Source organism: Heterodontus francisci, unplaced genomic scaffold, assembly GCF_036365525.1.
Source record: "Heterodontus francisci isolate sHetFra1 unplaced genomic scaffold, sHetFra1.hap1 HAP1_SCAFFOLD_49_1, whole genome shotgun sequence".
In the NCBI taxonomy this organism is placed as follows: Eukaryota; Metazoa; Chordata; class Chondrichthyes; order Heterodontiformes; family Heterodontidae; genus Heterodontus; species Heterodontus francisci.
Window position 1 is genome coordinate 2,498,693 of NW_027140357.1, and position 8,124 is coordinate 2,506,816.

The following is an 8,124-nucleotide window of genomic DNA, read 5'->3' on the forward strand; positions in this document are numbered from 1 at the left end:
TTTGCAGAGAGATCCTGTTTTCTGCCCTCTTTGGTCCTGTCCAACAGTCATATATTGATAGAATTAGTCGTTTAGTTCATTGATTTTTTTTACAGACAATAGCAATTGCTAATGTGCCTCACAAGTTTCGTTTGCTCATTTAACATAATTGCAGCAGTCTGTCTGGGCAGAGAGGTCTGCATATTCTCTGTTCAGACATGCGGTTTATGTCTGTAAAATTACTCAAATATATTCCTTGTCAAAGACAGAGTCCCATCCTTACAAAGGTAAGTGATTCTCTTATGCAATTAATATTAAATTGATTTATGATCATGTTATAATCAACACAACCCCAGAACGTAGTTCTACACGAAGATACTGCATATTGCAAGGCTGATGTTTAAGGGTAGTACTAGTGGACCTTACATTCTCCAATATGAAGTGGAGTAATAAAGTAATAATGAAGTAATAAATAGCGTGGATTAAACTGCTGGTCTTGTCAGTGACACCAACATTCCCTGAAATAATTAAAAAACAGAAAGGCACGGTGACATGTGGGGAACTATCTCGTAATATAATCCTGAATGTATCAGTCACATAAAGCATCATTGGGTCCTCTTCATCTTCACTGAAACCTCCTGTTTGACAAAGATTATCCAGGAAGGCAAAGAAAACGCACAGCAAATATTCTCCATCATAAATCTTCCTCCTGAACCACTCCCCTGCCTCGTCCACCCTGGAATCCAAAAATAAGTGAGAGGAGCTCATAGACGTTTTGTCACAAAGTTCAAAAACATCCGTTCAGTCACCTCCACTACTTCCCTTTCTTCCCCAACCCATCAGGCCTAACTTCCTATCAGTTCCAACCCCCATCCCATACGATCACCCTGAATTCACATTTCTTGTTTCTCTTCTAGAATCCTTCACTCTCTCTCTGAACCTGTGCTGTTGATGGCATCCACATTTTGCTGTCTGCACCTTATTTCTATTAAACTACTGAACACAAACATTCTCTTCCTGGGTTCCATGTTAGCTGGCAATATTAACGATTCTCTTTCTCTCTCTCTCTCTCTCTACATGTTCAGGCTCCTCTCCTTCAAATCAGCAGTCATCACACCTCTCCTTAGAAAGGAACCATTGACCACCTGTCCATGCAGGTTACTGCCCCAGCTCCAACTGTTCGTACCTCGCCAATGTCCTTGAATGTGTTGTCGCCTCCCACTGTGGGTGGCACAGTGGCACAGTGGTTAGCACCGCAGCCTCACAGCTCCAGTGACCCGGGTTCGATTCCGGGTACTGCCTGTGTGGAGTTTGCAAGTTCTCCCTGTGTCTGCATGGGTTTTCTCCAGGTGCTCCGGTTTCCTCCCACAAGCTAAAGGACTTGCTGGTTGATCGGTAAATTGGCCATTATAAATTGTCACTAGTATAGGTAGGTGGCAGGGAAATATAGGGACATGTGGGGATGTTTGGTAGGAATATGGGATTTGTGCAGGATTAGTATAAATGGGTGGTTGATGTTCGACACAGACTCGGTGGGCCGAAGGGCCTGTTTCAGTGCTGCATCTCTAATCTAATCTAAAAATCTAAATTCATGCTCATCTTATATGAAGCTGCATGTTTCAATTCCGCAAATCAATTTTCTATCTACACCACAGGACGAAAGCAAATGACATCCGAAGTGATTGTGACAAATATAAACGATTCCACCTCCTCTTTCTTGACTTGTCTCAAATTTTGATATGATTGATCATGAAATACTTCTCCAATTCCTCCCCATTAACTCCAGGCTGGGTGGGACTGCGCTCAGCTGGTTCCAGTATTGTCCATACAGTCATGGTCAGAAAGTGGCCTGCAATGGCTTCTCTTCCCGCTCCTGCAAAGTCACCTAAAGTGTCACCAAAGGATCTACCCTTTGACACTTCATTACTCATTTACATGCTGCCTTTCAGTGATATCCGATGTATCTCACTGTATCCAACTCTCCTCACATTCAACACTCTTGAGCCCTTCAATGCCTGTACACTGTCAGAATTCCAGGCTGACATTCAGTACTGCATCAGCAGAAAATTCCTCCAACTCAGTATTGAAAAGATATAAACCATCAGTCCCCATCGCATGTTTCCTTGCCGCCAACTCCATTTCTCGCCATGCCAACTATCTGTCACTCAGCCAGACAGCTTGTAATCTTGGTGTTATATTTGACCCCAGGGTGATCCTCCTATCAAATCTCCATATCCTCATTAACACTGTCTATTTTCACCTCCATGACATCACCCGCATTTGCCCTTATCTCGTTTTGTCGATAGCGTTGTTCCCTCCAGACTCGATGATTCTAATGCACTCCTGGCTGGCTTCACTCGTTACAACCTCTGCAAGCTCCGCTGTCTCGACCATTTGCCACTCAGGCATCTGCCCTCTGCTCACAGACCTACTTTAACCAGCAATGAGCCATTTTAAAATTCTCATCCTTGTTTTCAAATCCCTTCCTGGCCTCACAGCTCCTGTCTTTGCAATCGGCTCCAGACTGGCAGCTCCCAGTTCTGGCTTCTTGAGCATTTCTGGTTTTAATTGTGCACCATTGGCGGCCGTGCCTTTATTTGCGAAGGTCACATGCTCTAGAATTACTTCCTTAAATATCTCTGCCTGTCAACCAGTCTTTCCTGCTTGAAGACGTTCCATAAAAACTAACTCTTTGACTTAGCTTTTGGTCATCTGACCTAATATATTTTTCGGTGCTCTGTGTTAAAATTTCTTTGATATCACTCCTGTATCGCGCCTTGGGATGTTTAATTACATTAATGGCGCTAGATAAATGCAAGTCTCTTGTAATTGAAGATGAGGGAAATAGGAGATGGCAGTAAATGTCTGACCAAGATAACAAATAAGGGTAACATATATGGACAAGGAACAGATACAGTTATATAACATGAGTATAAATTAACTCTTAATCGTGTGAGTGATTGCGTGTTTGACACCGTACACAGCGTTCAAAACATAAAAGGGGAACTGGAGATCAGAACTTGTCAAATCCAGATGTAATAGCATATCTGAAACATTGCTGTTCTTTACATTCTATGTAAGAAGTAAGTGTAAACAGATATTCTGTTGTATAGTTTTATTTACCTGTCACAGGTGCATTTAACCTTCATCTTTTTGTGCTGGTGATGGTAAAATCAGTTGTATTGAGTGATGATGTGAATGTCTATTGAAAGTATAATCCTCATGTACTGCTATCCAACAGACCACGTGCAGTTAAGGCTGTCTGACGGTGGAAGCCCATTTACTGGCCGAGTGGAGATTTATTACAATGGGACTTGGGGCTCAGTTTGTGATGATTCCTGGGATCTGGCGGACGCTGACGTGGTTTGCAAACAGCTGGGTTGTGGAAAGGCATTGGACCTGGCACTTCCTGCATCTTGTGGACCAGGTTCAGGGCCAGTTTGGTTGGATGAACTGAAGTGTTCCAGTAAGGAATCATTACTCTGGGAATGTCCCTCAGCATCGTGGGGTAACCACGACTGTTCTCATAAAGAAGATGTGAGGATCATGTGTTCAGGTAACGGTGCTTCCATGTGCCCATTTTCCGTAGTGTTGTGCACGTGGTTTCACAGGGAAGATATGACTTCGAATTACATACAATGGACAGCACGGAATGTGGCCATTCGGACTAACTGGTCAATGTGGTGTTTACGTTGCCCACGAGAATCGCCCCACATCACTGCACCGAACCCTCTTTGCATATCCTCCAGCTTCTTTCTGCCTCATGTACCTGGAGAGCTTTACCTTGAAGGCATCAGTGCAAATCACCTCAGCAATTGCATGTGTTCGCAATTCAAAATTCAAACCACTGCCTAGGTAAAAAAAAAAACAAATTCTCCTGAATTTCTTTTTAGATTTATTCGTGATTATCCTATATTTATGATCACTAGCTTCGGTCTCTGTCACTTCAGAAGTGATTAGTGCCTCTGTATCCCGAGGTCTCCTTGCTGATCTATATCATTTTCACTCTTATTTTAAAAGAAGTACGTGCCCTCTTTATTCTTCCTGTCAACACTGAGCACCTTAGACTTATCTCTATTCAACTTATTTGGCAATTGTATGCCCATTCGGCCCGTTTATTAACGTCTTCCCGTATTTTGTCTCTGTCTTTCTTAGTGTTAACTATATCCCCAAATTGCTGTCCTCTTAAATTTTGAAATTAAGTCTCCCTTGTCTAAATCCAAATCGTTCATGTAAATGTTGAGCAGCAGTGACCCCAGCCCTGTGGAACACCACTTCCCAACTTCCACCATTCTGGGTTACCACATTGTGCCCGGACGGTGTGCTTTGGAGCTCGTTTCCTATCATTCTTCCACTGATCTCTTGACTTCACAGGCTCTGACCCCAGTCATGATCCTTGTCAGAGGCCTTCTGAAAAAAAAACATGCATATTACATCGACTGCATTATCCCTGTTATCTTTCTGTAACTTCTTCAAAGAATTCAATAACGTTGTTTGTCTTTCTGTTGTGAAATCCGTGTTGATTATTCTTTATTACTTTATGGGCTGTCGGTGTTTTTCTATCGCTTTTCTGAAATAATTACTGGAAATCAGTGAACACAACCGGTGCAGCATGTGTTGAGCTGTGCAGTATGAACATACAACGAGTTATCAATCTAACTATCTGGATATTTCTTGTGTCATTGACAGAGCACAAAGAGCTGCGGCTGGTGAATGGGAAGCATCGCTGTGAGGGGAGAGTGGAAGTGTTCGACAATGGCACCTGGGGAACAGTGTGCTCGGATACACTTGATGGATCTGATGCAGAAGTGATCTGCAAACAGTTAGAGTGCGGTCCCCTCAGTTCTATCGATTATTATGCTCAGTCATTTGGAGAAGGATCCGGACCCATTTGGCTTGATGGGATGGAATGTATTTCACACGAATCGTTCCTTTGGCAATGTCAAAAAGAACCGTGGGGTAAACACAACTGTGAACACAGGGAGGATGCTGGTGTTGTTTGTTCAGGTAACACAACAAACCTCTAAATGTGCGAGTGTCATTTCAAACATTGGTGTGTGATACAGTCAGCATGTTTCTCTTCTCAACAGAAGCAAAAGTAACTGAGGAGCAGCCCCACAGATCAAAGGACTGCATTCGAGAATATGATTGTAAACGTGGGCTTTCACCAGGTGCTACTTCCTCTTTATTATACCAACTATCTGACATGTACTCCTTTCTTATACTACATCAATAATAACCATTGATTCTCTTTGCCAGATTCTGGACATTGGTTGCGCCTGTTTGGAGGTAACACCAACTGCTCCGGGAGAGTTGAGATAGAACAAAGAACAAAGAACAAAGATAATTACAGCACAGGAATAGGCCCTTCGGCCCTCCAAGCCTGCGCCGATCCAGCCCTGTGGAACACCACTTCCCAACTTCCACCATTCTGGGTTACCACATTGTACCCGGACGGTGTGTTTTGTAGCTGGTTTCCTATCATTCTTCCACTGATCTCTTGACTTCACAGGCTCTGACCCCAGTCATGATCCTTGTCAGAGGCCTTCTGAAAAAAAAAACATGCATATTGCATCGACTGCATTATCCCTGTTATCTTTCTGTAACTTCTTCAAAGAAGTCAATAACGTTGTTTGTCGTTCTGTTGTGAAATCCGTGTTGATTATTCTTCATTACTTTATGGGCTGTCGGTGTTTTTCTATCGCTTTTCTGAAATAATTACTGGAAATCAGTGAACACAACCGGTGCAGCATGTGTTGAGCTGTGCAGTATGAACATACAACGAGTTATCAATCTAACTATCTGGATATTTCTTGTGTCATTGACAGAGCACAAAGAGCTGCGGCTGGTGAATGGGAAGCATCGCTGTGAGGGGAGAGTGGAAGTGTTCTACAATGGGAACTGGGGAACAGTGTGCTCCGATATATTTGATGGACCGATTGCAGAAGTGAACTGTAAACAGTTACAGTGTGGTCCCCTCAGTTATATCGATTATTATACTCAGTCATTCGGAGAAGGATCCGGACCCATTTGGCTCGATGGGATGGAATGCATTTCACACGAATCTTTCCTTTGGCAGTGTCAAACAAAACCGTGGGGTAAACACAACTGTGAACACAGGGAGGATGCTGGTGTTGTTTGTTCAGGTAACACAACAAACCTCTAAATGTGCGAGTGTCATTTCAAACATTGGTGTGTGATACAGTCAGCATGTTTCTCTTCTCAACAGAAGCAAAAGTAACTAAGGAGCAACCCCACAGATCAAAGGACTGCATTCGAGAATATGATTGTAAACGTCTGCTTTCACCAGGTGCTACTTCCTCTTTATTATACCAACTATCTGACATGTACTTCTTTCTTATACCACATTAACAATAATAACCATTGATTCTCTTTGTCAGATTCTGGACATTGGTTGCGCCTGTTTGGAGGTAACACCAACTGCTCCGGGAGAGTTGAGATATTGTGCAATGACAGCTGGGGCACGGTGTGTGATGACTCCTGGGATATGGCCGATGCCAATGTTGTCTGCAACATTGGATGGATTGCAGCTGGATTGTGGTCACGCTCTTTTCGCCCAAGGAGGAGCTACTTTTTCCCAGGGTGACGGTGTTATCTGGCTGGATGAGGTGAAATGCACTGGAAGCGAATCTTCTCTGGCCGACTGTCCTTCTTCATCGCCGGCTCAGTCTGACTGTGATCACAAAGAAGATGCCAGTGTGATTTGTTCCGGTGAGGGTGACAGGGTTTGGAGAGTGGGGTTAGGGTTCATTGTTTTGTTAAATTGACTCACTAGTTCGGGAAATTAAGAACAGTATTTATCGTTTAAATGGAAAGTGCTGAAATTTCATCCTCCTGAAACTTTTGTACAATATACTCCACAGGGCTCGATGTGCCTCCAATTGCTGTCCCGTCCACATCTGCAGGTACTTACCATTATTAGTATCCTCGCCAGCGTTAGGGTTTGAATTAGTTGAATTGGTATTGTAGTCATTTTCTCAAGATGCTATGAGCACTTTCTCACTGACTGGAATATCTTTTCCTCACCACATATTTCAAATGGTCTGGTTGAAATTCAGCTAATTTCAGATTCTGGCTGTACCTGAACTGTCGTGTTCTCATCAGAAACATGGGGGCACTGTCTCTGTAATTTAGACTGGCTCACACTTCCCTCTGGTGCAATGTGCACCACACATATTGCGGAATGTTCAGCCTGACTCATTGCCCGGAAGCAGTGGATATAATTATTAACTCCCTTTTGTAAATATGTTATTGTGCAAGACGGAGTGTGTATGTGTTAAACCTTTCTGTATTATTGCCATTAAGAACAGGGATATAAAACTACTTCCATCCTAGTTGCGGGCTGCTTCGGAGTCCTGCTATTCTGTGTGTTGATCTCACTGATGGTGGTTATACAGAAAAAGTCAATCAGAAGAGGTGAGGTTCATATCTTCCCGCGGATCCAACGAAAGATCCCAGATATTGTGTCATATGCATGCAAAACTCTCGTTCCTTGCAGATTTCTATGGACTGTCAAGTGGCCTTGTTAGAAACACATTTTTTTTTTTTGCTGATTTTCTCCATTCAATCTGCTCTGGATTTAGCAAAATGTGACATTTAAAATGGAGAGTGATTTGAAGTGTCCACATTCACTGTGAGAGTTCAGCACATCATACATGAAACTCTGGAAGAATTTACTTATTGTAACAAAGGATCCGGAAATTTAATTCAACTTTTTAAGCTGTGCATTCAACTATTTATTTGTCTGTTAATCTTCCTTCATCCATTGGTTATCGGTTCCAGCCTTTCAGATTCCGGCTCTGGGCATCCAATATCGAGCTGTCTAACCGTGTCTGACTGTTATTTTGGCAGGTGATACTTGTATAGGACCTTCTGTATTCACCAGCGGTGCTTCAACATTCCAAAACGACACTTCCACTCATATTTCACCCATCCAAATCACTCCTGATTTATTATAAGAAATGGGACGATGAATAAATGACACTTTTCATAATAATATAAAGTTCCTATAGAAATAGACCTCTCTCTCTAAAGAAAGATTCTATAGCTGGGACAGCATAGGCACCGAGCACTGCCAAGGATCCGACCAGAACAGGCTCTGTAACAAGACAGTCCTAAAGCTGA

General features: G+C 42.8%; 1 long non-coding RNA gene across 1 annotated transcript; it reads left to right on the forward strand.

The window, feature by feature from the left end:
* The first annotated feature begins 6,036 nt into the window (after positions 1-6,036).
* Positions 6,037-6,618, forward strand: LOC137359337 (uncharacterized). The gene is made up of 3 exons (XR_010971504.1): positions 6,037-6,125; positions 6,209-6,289; positions 6,381-6,618. It is a non-coding gene; the product is annotated as an uncharacterized lncRNA (long non-coding RNA).
* Positions 6,619-8,124: the final 1,506 nt, after the last annotated feature.